Source organism: Triplophysa rosa, linkage group LG9, assembly GCF_024868665.1.
Source record: "Triplophysa rosa linkage group LG9, Trosa_1v2, whole genome shotgun sequence".
NCBI classification, from domain to species: domain Eukaryota; kingdom Metazoa; phylum Chordata; class Actinopteri; order Cypriniformes; family Nemacheilidae; genus Triplophysa; species Triplophysa rosa.
Window position 1 is genome coordinate 18069187 of NC_079898.1, and position 10977 is coordinate 18080163.

Here is a 10977-nt window from a genome sequence, read left to right on the forward strand (position 1 = left end):
TGCGGACCCTCTGGGCGAGATGATGATGAGGTTGCACAACGTTTTTCATGATAGATAAAGACTAAACATTCAAGCTTATGGAATTCCCACAGGTAAAAAAATGCACAATGCTAGTGTCAATGTGAAAAACACGGTCTAGTCAAATTTGCCAATTATTATATCTTTAGTAGCCACATATAAGTGAGAATATTATGTTATGCATTTAAAAATAACTGGATTTGCTATACATTCTCTGCCCCATACATAGATGCCACATTGACCACTTAAAGTGATCATTAAATTCTGTCATCATTTACTCACCCTTTAGTCATTTCAAACCCGTATGACTTTCTTTCTTCCGCAGAACACAAAAGAAGATATTTTGAATAATGTTGTTAACTGGCCCCCATTGACTTGCATTGAATTTGCGTCCATACAATAGAAGTGAATGGGGGCCAGTGCTATTCGGTTACCAACTCTCTTCAAATGATCTTCTTTTGTGTTCTTGCGGAAGGAAGTACAAGATGCTGAGTAAATGATGACAGAATTTTCATTTTTGGGTGAACTATCACATTAAATTATGTTGGATTGGGAAAGCAAACCAAGACACATACAAGTAAACAGGGAGCTGTGTTTTGTAAACACCATTCTGTCTCTACTTACTTTATAAAGGTATTCATTGTCATAAGGAATTGTGAGAACTCAAAAGCTTATTAAACATTGATTTGATTTCTTTTTCCTGGTTAATAAATGTGGAAACACATCCCTAATGTAATGCATAAACTATGAAGACGTTTGCTACGAAGGGGGTTCTCTGTACTTGGATGAAGGATGACGTTACTCACATGCATCTTATTAATAGGTGAGTCTTTTATTCAAAATGACCAATTTGATACAATGATGCTTTGTTTTTGCATGTGTTGCATTATTTTTAACATTGTACTATACTGTATATTGCACAATATTGCATATCACTGCTGTCCTTTTGAAACCTTGTATTTTGTAGTTTTGCAATATCTAACAAAGTCTTAAAAAGTGCTTCTCAATTTTGACAGTATAGTATTTAATCATTTAAAAAGTACAATGTTTTTTCCATTTCCTGAAAAACAGTGAATTTGGACATCAGAGGTTTTGGAAGGACATAACGATATGTCATATTAACATAGCGTACTTTGTGTGACTGTACTGTGTGTATGTTATTCTAAAGAAATAAAGATAAACAGAAAGATGTTTTTTGTTTGGAGGGGTATGCCACTGTAAAAGGTTTGGGAAACACTAGGTTAAGATTCGCAAAAATCTGCCTTTTAGCATGTTTACAGTGTTTTGTAAACCACAGTGTTTTTGTTTATTATGCAAGAAAGACTCTCCCCTCCGTAGTGTGTTTTTATGTTGTTAGGTTACCAGGTTAGGCTAACCAGACATTTTTTCAATACAGGTACAGTGTGTGGGCGGCCTGGCGTTCGATATCTCCTGACCACCCCTGCATCCTGCAGCAAAGGTTACAGCGTGATCTCCCCGCAAATTGATTAAAGGAAGGTCTCAGTCAGCCACAGCAGTGCAAACAATCCAGCGCCCATCAATAGGAAATAGTCAGGCAGGTAAACTACTGCTCAGTTTTCACTCAGTGCTTTGAACACAGCATGCATGGCCTTTTCTATTTTCTGTGCCTACTTCTTAACTCCCCGCTGCGTTTATTCTCTGTTCCTTAGCTATTCACCGTCAGTCCTTTTCCTCTGTTTCTTTTGCTGCACTTCAGACTTCAATTGTAAAATTGCACAGTGTAACAGTTCTGGCAGCTGTTGCATTGAAAGTTTAATGCTGTAAATCAGAAATAACTGAGCAAAGCGTTTAAACGGTTTCAGATCTGTCTCAGCAGGCATTGATGTACACACTGATGGTATAAATAATCCTAACTGCATTGTTGTATTTAGACTAACCTTTTCTAGATGAAAAAAACACCAAATGTGGACACCCCTTTCTAATTAAAGGGATAGTTCACCCAAAAATGAAAATTCTGTCATCATTTATTGTATGACTTTTTTTCTTCTGCAGAACACAAAAGAAGATATTTTAAAGGGGTCATATGGTGCGAACATGTGTTTTTCTGTGTCTTTGGTTTGTTATAAGCTGCCCATGCATGTATTAGACACGTAAAATTGCATTCTATCTAAAAGCGAATGCTCACCAAGACCTGCCTGAAATGTCTTGTGTAACCACACCCCCACAAATCCACGTACGTTTGTGGTATGATTTGACTAAGATCGCCCAAATGTACACGCAAGTAAGGTGGGAGTTACTGTCAGAACAATTGCTTTGGAACCTGATGTTCCAAATATGGTAAGAGGCTTTACATTTCCGTCACACGCTTGGAGTATTCGACCAATCACTACGCACTGGTGAACTGGCCAATCATAGCACACCTCGCTTTTCAGAGCGATGAGCTTTGTTAAAAATCTTTCAGAGAGGCGGGGCAAAGAGGAAATACAAACATGCACGGTATGTGGAAAATACAGCATTTTTTAACTTTAAGTCGTGTATACACGTTGCATTACATCAAAAACTAATTATAATATTCATTTTAGCCGTGTTATGACCCCTTTAAAGAATGTTTGTTAACCGAACAATGGCGGCCGAACAACCGAACAGTCTGATGTTGACAACAACTTGACTGCTTAAACAAAGCCCAGACCTGACCCCAAGGTCCCATCAACCCAACATCAGTGCCTGACCTTACTGATGTTCTTGTGTTTAAATAGAAGCAAATCTCTGCAGTCATGTTCTAACATCTAGTGCCTTCACGAGGAAGCTGTTATAGCAGGACCAATATCCAACCAAACAGCATCCTTACCAGAGTCTATATATTTTCTTTTATTCCACAAATATGCCATTTCATTGTCAAAATAACAGATAGCACTGGTAACGGTTCAGGTTTGTGGTGTGAGCAGCACCACAGCGAGAAGAGGACCCATGCTCCTGCTCTGCTTTGCTTGTGTGGCAGTGGTAAGAATGACATAAATGGAGCTTTCAGCTCAGGGACTGGTAACAGATGGTCTTGGAAAATGAGGTTCGTCTCAGCAGTGCTGACGTGCACTCCCAGACCCCCACCTCCCTCGATCTCTCTCCAGCTCTCTCCTTTTACTCTCTCTACCTTTGTATCTCTCATTTTCTCTTTGCAATCTCTTATGGTTTTGCTGTGGTGATAAAGCCCGAGAGCTCATAGGAGAAGTCATACATTAGATTATTTTATTCTGGAGAGATCTGGGGTGCTCCAAATTGAGAAGAACATCCAGATAGATCTACTGGCCGTTTGTTCTTCAAGTCTTTCAGGGTGTCGTCAAGTGGTCTTATACTTGAAACTGAATGCCAAGTCACGCCGAGGTGTGCAGTTTTTGCTTTGTTAAAGCTGACGTATGACAGCTAATATGTAGAGTTAGCTACATGTAGGGTATTGTAGGTTGGTTTCAAAGTGTAAACACTGTTACTACATCAAATATCGTATTATGCATCCTGACCAGTCCAACTTGGTAACATTTTCACAAAATGGTAAGAGTTTCGGGGGAGCTATCATTTTGACTAACCAACTGCAGATGGGGGCATGTTCAAGAATCTTGTCTGCGTCCACCAAAACTGCCCTACATCGTATATGAAGTGATGCATAGATGCTTCTTAAAGGGATAGTTCACCCCCAAATAAAAAAAACCTGAAAAAAATATGACTCTTTCTTATACGGAACACAAAAGAAGATATTTTGAGAAATGCCTCAGTGGTTTTGTCCATATAATGGAAGTCAATGGGGTACAATGTTGTTTGGTTACTAACATTCTTCAAAATATCTTCTTTTGTGTTCCACAGAGGAAAGAAAGTCATACAGATTTGTAATGACATGTGGGTAAGTAAATAATGAAATATTTTTTGGGGTGAACTATCCTATTATTGTATGCCAGTAAATTAAGTACACTGACATGTACTGACATAGGTTACTAGTGTTGTGTGGTGTAGATCCTCAGTCTTCAGGTTCAGAAAGTCTCCGGAAGTAAAGGAATAAAGGGACGAAGAAGACAAATGTGGGAAGAATGAGGTAAAAGGCACAGTTGCAGGTTTATCATGCATGGATTTGAGAGGTTGTGCTGGCCAGCTCTGTCACCTGGGCCCTGGCAGTCATTCTGGCTCTTCCAGACGCAGTTGGCAGATGGCGGGGCTGTGCCGCTCTTCTCCAGGGGCTTCTACAGAAAGAAAGAGAAACTGAGACGAATGTTATGCTGCTGCAGCTTTGTTACATACCAGGCACATTCCACTTACCCAAGGAGTACATCAATGTCAGTGTGTCCAGTTGTTGACATGCATCAAACTATGTGTTGCTTTTTCTCTATTATAATTCAGCTATTAGTCATCAAGTGGGCCACTGAAGTCAGCTCCAGTAATTTAATGCTTTGAGCACGTATAGGTTGCTATGGCTTTACCCACTGTTAAAGGGATAGTTCATCCAAAAATGATCCACTACCATAGTAGGAAAAAAATAGTGTATTTTTTTGTTCTGTTGAACACATAATGAGATATTTTGAAGAATTTAGGAAAACAAAGAGTTCTCAGGCACCTTTGACTAACATTTAACTATGGTTGTCAACAGGGGCGTAGCCAGAACTTTTTTTTAGAGGTGGCCAGGTAAGACCCAGTGATTTTATTAGGGTGACCAAAAAATCCTTACAGACAGAAATTCTTTAACTTCTACTGTAATTTACACCAATTCTTCCTTACACATAGTTTGCTGGTCAAAACATACAAAAAGAACGTAAAGTAAAAATTTATTCGCAATGCTTTCATGTGCCAACATTATTTTAAAATAATTTGCTAGCTATCATTTGCAGTAAGTTAGTTTTTATAGAAAATAAACATCGCAGTACCGCAACTTAAACTTTTGCGAAAATGTAATTAATGAATGGAATCCAGTTAAACAAGACTGATTTTACTGACCTGGGGCCGGCTGCACCAGCTGTGCATAAGTTACAACTTAGCCTACTGTAGTTTTGACTTAAATGGGCATTAAGTTACAACTTACGCACTACAAAATATGTTTGAGTTGCACCATTCAACTTAGTTGAAGCGTAATGTTACGTATAAACTAAATATTTACGGAAGCCTCCTAACGGAATAAGCTCTTGTTTCACTCGACATTCTTCAATGATTTACACACATGATAATGCTGACATTTACAGTCACTTACCTTTTAAAATAGAGAACATTATGTGATGACATTTAATTTTTGACTGCTCTAACACGAACCGTCCTAGCGCGCCTCCGTGTGTGTATATCTGCCTGTGTTGTGCATGTCAAAATGAAATAATCTTCTTTTCATTTCATTGGCGGTTGGCAGTAAAATGAAATCACCCATATTGCATGTCATTTATTATTGCATTAAGTAGGCTGTATTGTTTTAAACAGCATTTGTTTATTAATCTACTTTTAAATATGTTATTCATGAAAGGTAGTATTCTATATACCGTTTTTACTGTTATTATGTGAGGTAAAATAAGTTTAAATCAAGAATGTTTTGAAATTCACAACATTTCAACACAACTTTTTCTCACGAATTTAATCTATTGGACTGTTGAAGGTAAACGTCATATTATGCGACTACGCATTACTTTACGGAGAGCTTACGAACTAGCTACGTTCTGCCTTAAGACCAAATGGTGCAACCGAATAACATACAGAGCCTCTAGTGTGGACTATACGTTCATGTTTAAGAAAGAACTTACGAATGGCTGGTGCAACCCTACCCTGATCCTTCTGCTCGCAATGAACTTCCATGGTACACAGACAGTACACTGTCACGAAGCGAAGAGGTTAGCAGCTGTTCAGATAATAGCGCTCCGACTGTTTGCGTCAGTGCGTCAGCGTATGACATCATATTAACGCGAGAGTAATGTTCTCACGTTACTTTCAGTGCATACGCTAAATGATCTGTGCAGCACTCTGTAAACTCTGACACGCATCTCAAAACTGCTTCGCACAACAGAGGTAATTTTCAGTTCTGGGACATCATTGACAACCAGGGGCGTAGCTACATGGGTGGCCACGGCTACCCCTGAATGATGGCCACCCATGGCCACCATGTAGCTATGCCCCTGGTTGTCAATGATGTCCCAGAACTGAAAATTACTAACTTCCTTCTGAATATCTTTCTCTGTGTTCATTGGAACAAAGTAACGTATACAGGTATGAAATAACATAAAGGTGAGTAAATGATGACAGAATTTTCATTTTTGGGTTAACTATCCCTTTAAGGACTACAGTTTACCGCAGTGCACCAAACAATGCCTTGATACAGATTTATGAAATTAAAGTAGAGGTTTACTGTTATTCTTATTTGTAATAGGTGAAAATGAGATGTCTGTACAGATGGGATGCATTTGAAAATATCACCACTGAAATAGACACATTCCTCATGTTTTATCGCTGAATTAATGACTTGTTTATTTCAATTATACACACGTTTTTCATAATTTATAAGCAACAATTTAGTCATTTAGCAGACTTTGTTATTTTACTAATGAGGAAAAGTTTTTAATGAGGTTTTTAATAACATTCTAAATGCATTTGCAATATTTCTCATAAAATGGATACACTTTTCTTCTGTTCATTTTTTAAAGGAAGACCCTAAATCAAAGCCTTTACGTAAGATATGATTGTCAGTAAATATTGAATTAATGGAATAGTTCACATAAAATGAAATTTCTATTATTATTTACTCATGCTCATGTCATTCCAAATGTGTATGATTGTCTTTTTTTCTGCAGAACACAAAAGAAGATATTTTGAAGAACATTGGTAACCAAACAACATTGGCCCCATTGACTTCCATTGTATGGACACAAAACCACTGAAACATTTCTCAAAATATCTTCTTTCGTGTTCCACAAGAGAAAGAGACATGTATAGCTTTGGAACGACATGAGGGTGAATTAAATAATGGCAGAATGCTTCCAAAACCCAGCACAAGGTTTGGAAAAACATGAGGGTGAGTAAATGACGACAGAGCTGTCATTTTTAGTGAGCTATTTCTTTAAGGAACAGGATGTGTTCGCTACTTGCATTATATGTGTGTTGTTGTTTCAAGCATCTGTCATGTTCTACTCTCAGCAGTTTTATTCTCCCTGCATTGTGCCAGTTGCTAGGTACTAATATGTAAAATGTGTTGCCTTGAACTCCCCTCAGGACCTGGCAAATGATTCGCTTCAGAGGCCGTGTAGGGTTGGTATAATTCTAATCATGTGCTCCGAATCCCAAGCTTGGCTCCGGCTGCAATTCTTCCCAAACACAAAGAAAAAAAATCACGAAGCATGAAGAAAACAACCCGAATATCCCCCACAGACCCCATCACATCTCTCACTTCCAGTGGATATGTATGCTGGTATTGCTACATAGCACCTCATGCTTATGGTCCATCTCTTTTCTGTTTTGAAATGATTGTCTGACTTGATGTCTTTTTATCATGCTCTCATATTTTTCTTTCCCTGATATAGTTATTTACTCATTCGAGTCTTGTGCTGTCGAAGACGTCTGTGTGCCTCAACCGGCTGAAAAACAGTGTGAATGAGATCGCAGCGTGCGGCAGACCGGCATCATCTACGCCATAAAGTGCTCTCCTGCCTTCCTGTGCTCACGTCCCTGTTGTTTTCATACTGAGAGAGGGAGCGAGTGAAGAGCTGTGGCTTCGGTCGGCCAGCAGATGTTCAGTTCACTAAAGGAGACAGGACTAGACTGAGAAACAGGCTTTTGCTGTCCAACCCGAATGACAAATTTGATGTCCTGGACGAGAGCCCACAATTTGTTGAACAGATTGCAGTGGTGCCATTTTACACTAGCGTGATTGGACACTGTGTAGAGTGATTTTGTAAAGGACTGATCCCAAGAACCGGTTTTGTGTTGTCTGTCATGATAGGACAGGCCAGTGATTGGCTTACATAAGCCTCAAAGCAGGCCGACAGCTCAAACGCATTAGTCGTTGGATGTATTTTGTTTTCTTATCTGAACCCATGGGTGTTGTTATCACAGGCTGGAGCCTCTGTCGTCTGTCACTTACCTGTGGTGGATTATCTTCAGGCTAATCAGAGGCGGGGGATTGACTGAAAATGATTCAATCAGATGTCTGGATTAAACCATCTTCATTCACCCGAGGCAGGAATCATGCTTTAAGTACAAACACTCCCCCACAACAGTTTTTATTCCACAAGCCGGCTGTGATTTTATACAAGCGCTGGCCTTTGTGTTCTTACCAGAAAGCAACCCAGCATCAATGCATCCTGGATTTTTGGATAGACGTTTCATTGAGGCTACTGTAGAAGACATACATTGAAAATTTTGCCGATACATTTTAGTGTGTCCCCTCAAACAAGAACCACTGTGTTGCATTTTTCAAGTATTTCTGTATTTGTATGCCATTTTTATTCAAATATAGATGACATAATTTCATCAGTGTGAGAACAAAATCTAATTGATTTAATGTGGAGATAAGAGGGCTTCAGAATTGGCTTTCAGATGCAATTGAATGTTCCGCTTTTCTAGCATGTTTAATTCATAGGTGGGAGGCGCTTCTTTGTTGGCATTTATAAATTGATGTCGATAGCCCTTGTGGCCAGCCATGCATTGCACTCTCATGATATTTGGTCATTTCAACATGTTAATATGTGTTAGCAAATACAAAATTAGTAATGGATGCCTCTATTTTTGAGATGCAATAAATCGTGGTCTTATAAATTATTTCTTTTTCCTTGTTTGTTGCCTATTGCAACATTACAGTTACAGCAAAGTAACAAGAAGGGGCACCAATAAAGCAAACTACAATGAATGAATCTTTTGTTTATAGGAATCTATTCTTGATTCCTCTTGATTTAACAACATATATAACTCTCATTGGGATATCAATACAAGCTTTGTCTTTACATTCTTAACCAATGTTTTGTTTAAATATGCAACAACTGTACATTTTGTGTGTAAATATGCTTTGAAATGCATGCGTGACTTTCTTTCTCACGCACAACACAAAAGAAGATGTTTTGAAGAATATGGGTAACCGAAAAGCGCCGGCGCCCATTCACTTCTATTGTATGGAAACAAAACCAATGTAAGTGAATGGGTGCAAGTTAACAACATTCTTCAAAATATCTTCTTTTGTGTTCTGCGATAGAAAGAAAGTCATACAGGTTTGAAATGGCAAGACGGTGAGTAAGAAATTTCATTTTTGGGCTTTAAGTCATTTTTGTAATTTTGTTTAAGCTCCACATCATGTGTTTCACAACACAGTCATATCTGTAGGTTTAGACTTTTGCATCCCATGGACCCATTTCAGCATTAGGCTGTGTTAGTGAGAGTATAGCCCGGTGTCCGGACCGTCAGGCAGGTGTCATTACCGCACTTCATTTGCAAGGTAAGTGACTATGGGCTGTGACAGTGGTGGAATTAGTAATGCACTCCTGCTGTCATTTTTATCAACACGGCCTGCAGGGAGGACATGATAAAATGGATATTCCTCCCTCTGCATTAATACCCTCTGCCCCATTTTCAATTCCATTTACTTTGCCGAGCACAGAATGAGAAATTTAACTATCGATTGCCAAGAGAACAGGCAGATTCCTGCACTAAAGTGTAGATTTTAGTGCTGCAAAATCACATCTGCTGGCTAGAAGATATGTACAGAAGGTAAATATACACACACAACACTATAAATACAAACAAATATATAGCCTCGGCATGTATTTTTGGCTATGCTGTTTCACCAGTTAGACCATCAATAAACCAGCATAAATTGCACTACATTAATACACATTTTTAATCATTTCAGTGTTCTTTTCAAATGTAATATGTGTGATTGTCAAGACAACGGAGTGATGTCATTGGTTCAGTGTTAGTAGGTCAAAGATGCTGAGTTTCAGACACAAGTGCGGCTTGCACGCTGGGTGGGGGGGAAGCAAATCAATAGCCATTGACCTTATGGCTGCTTTTTCTGCTGTGTGAGACTGACCACTCAACAACATAAGCTATTCTGTACTGCCCTTGTGTTTAATATAACCAACACCTCACGCGTAAATCTTCCAGCCTCACACATTAAATCAAATTCAATACCAATACCAATTAGGATCAAATTTATTATGATAATTCAAATATGCTTGCTACACAATTAATCCATAATAAAAGTCCCTATTTGCACTGAGACACTGATGTTGCAATGAGGTTCTAAATAATAATTATTTAGAAGCGCAGTTCTAAATAAATTCATTGGTAAAAGCACCGTTTAAATATGCATGTGATGTGAAGCTAGATAGATAAGAGGTCAAACTCTTGACTACTTACCATTTAATTATTCATGACGAATGTGAAAATACATCACTGCTTATATTTACCTGCTCTTGGATTTGACAGCGTCCGTGAACGTGCTGTCAACCCGGGATGGGACCAGAGCATCAGCTGTGGACAAAAGTATGGATGAAAAGCTTTTGGGATTTGAACCGGAGACCCTGGTCTCATAACTCTCTGCCACAAGCATTGCAATATTCAACATTCATGAGGGTCTGATTTATGAGCTGGCAACTGCACGGGTCACGCTTGTTTCTTCAAAAGCGTCAGAGGAGAGTGAGATCCTGCATCCGGACTGGAAGCGCAACATCAGTTTAGAATATTTTTGAGATTCAACTTTGTACATATTTACACTTTTACGTATATTTATTTGGCAGATGCTTTTATCACAAGTGACTTACAGTGCATTCAAGGAACATTTTAATCCGTTTGTTGTTCCTTGGAAATGTGATCCGTGACCTGTTAAAGGGACAGTTCACCCAAAAAGAAAAATTCTGTCAGAATGTATTTACCCTTTACCCAACCTGTATATGACTCTTTCTTCTGTGTAATGCAAAAGAAGATATTTTGAGAAATGTCTCAGTGGTTTTGTGTCCATACAATGAAAATCAATGGGAGGCAATGTTGTTTGGTTACCAACGTTCT

At 38.7% G+C, this 10977-nt stretch overlaps 1 long non-coding RNA gene across 1 annotated transcript; it reads left to right on the forward strand.

Annotated features, from left to right (window-relative positions):
• The first annotated feature begins 1296 nt into the window (after positions 1–1296).
• Positions 1297–8720, forward strand: LOC130559743 (uncharacterized). Its single transcript, XR_008963611.1, has 3 exons — positions 1297–1577; positions 7195–7390; positions 7503–8720. It is a non-coding gene; the product is annotated as an uncharacterized LOC130559743 (long non-coding RNA).
• Positions 8721–10977: the final 2257 nt, after the last annotated feature.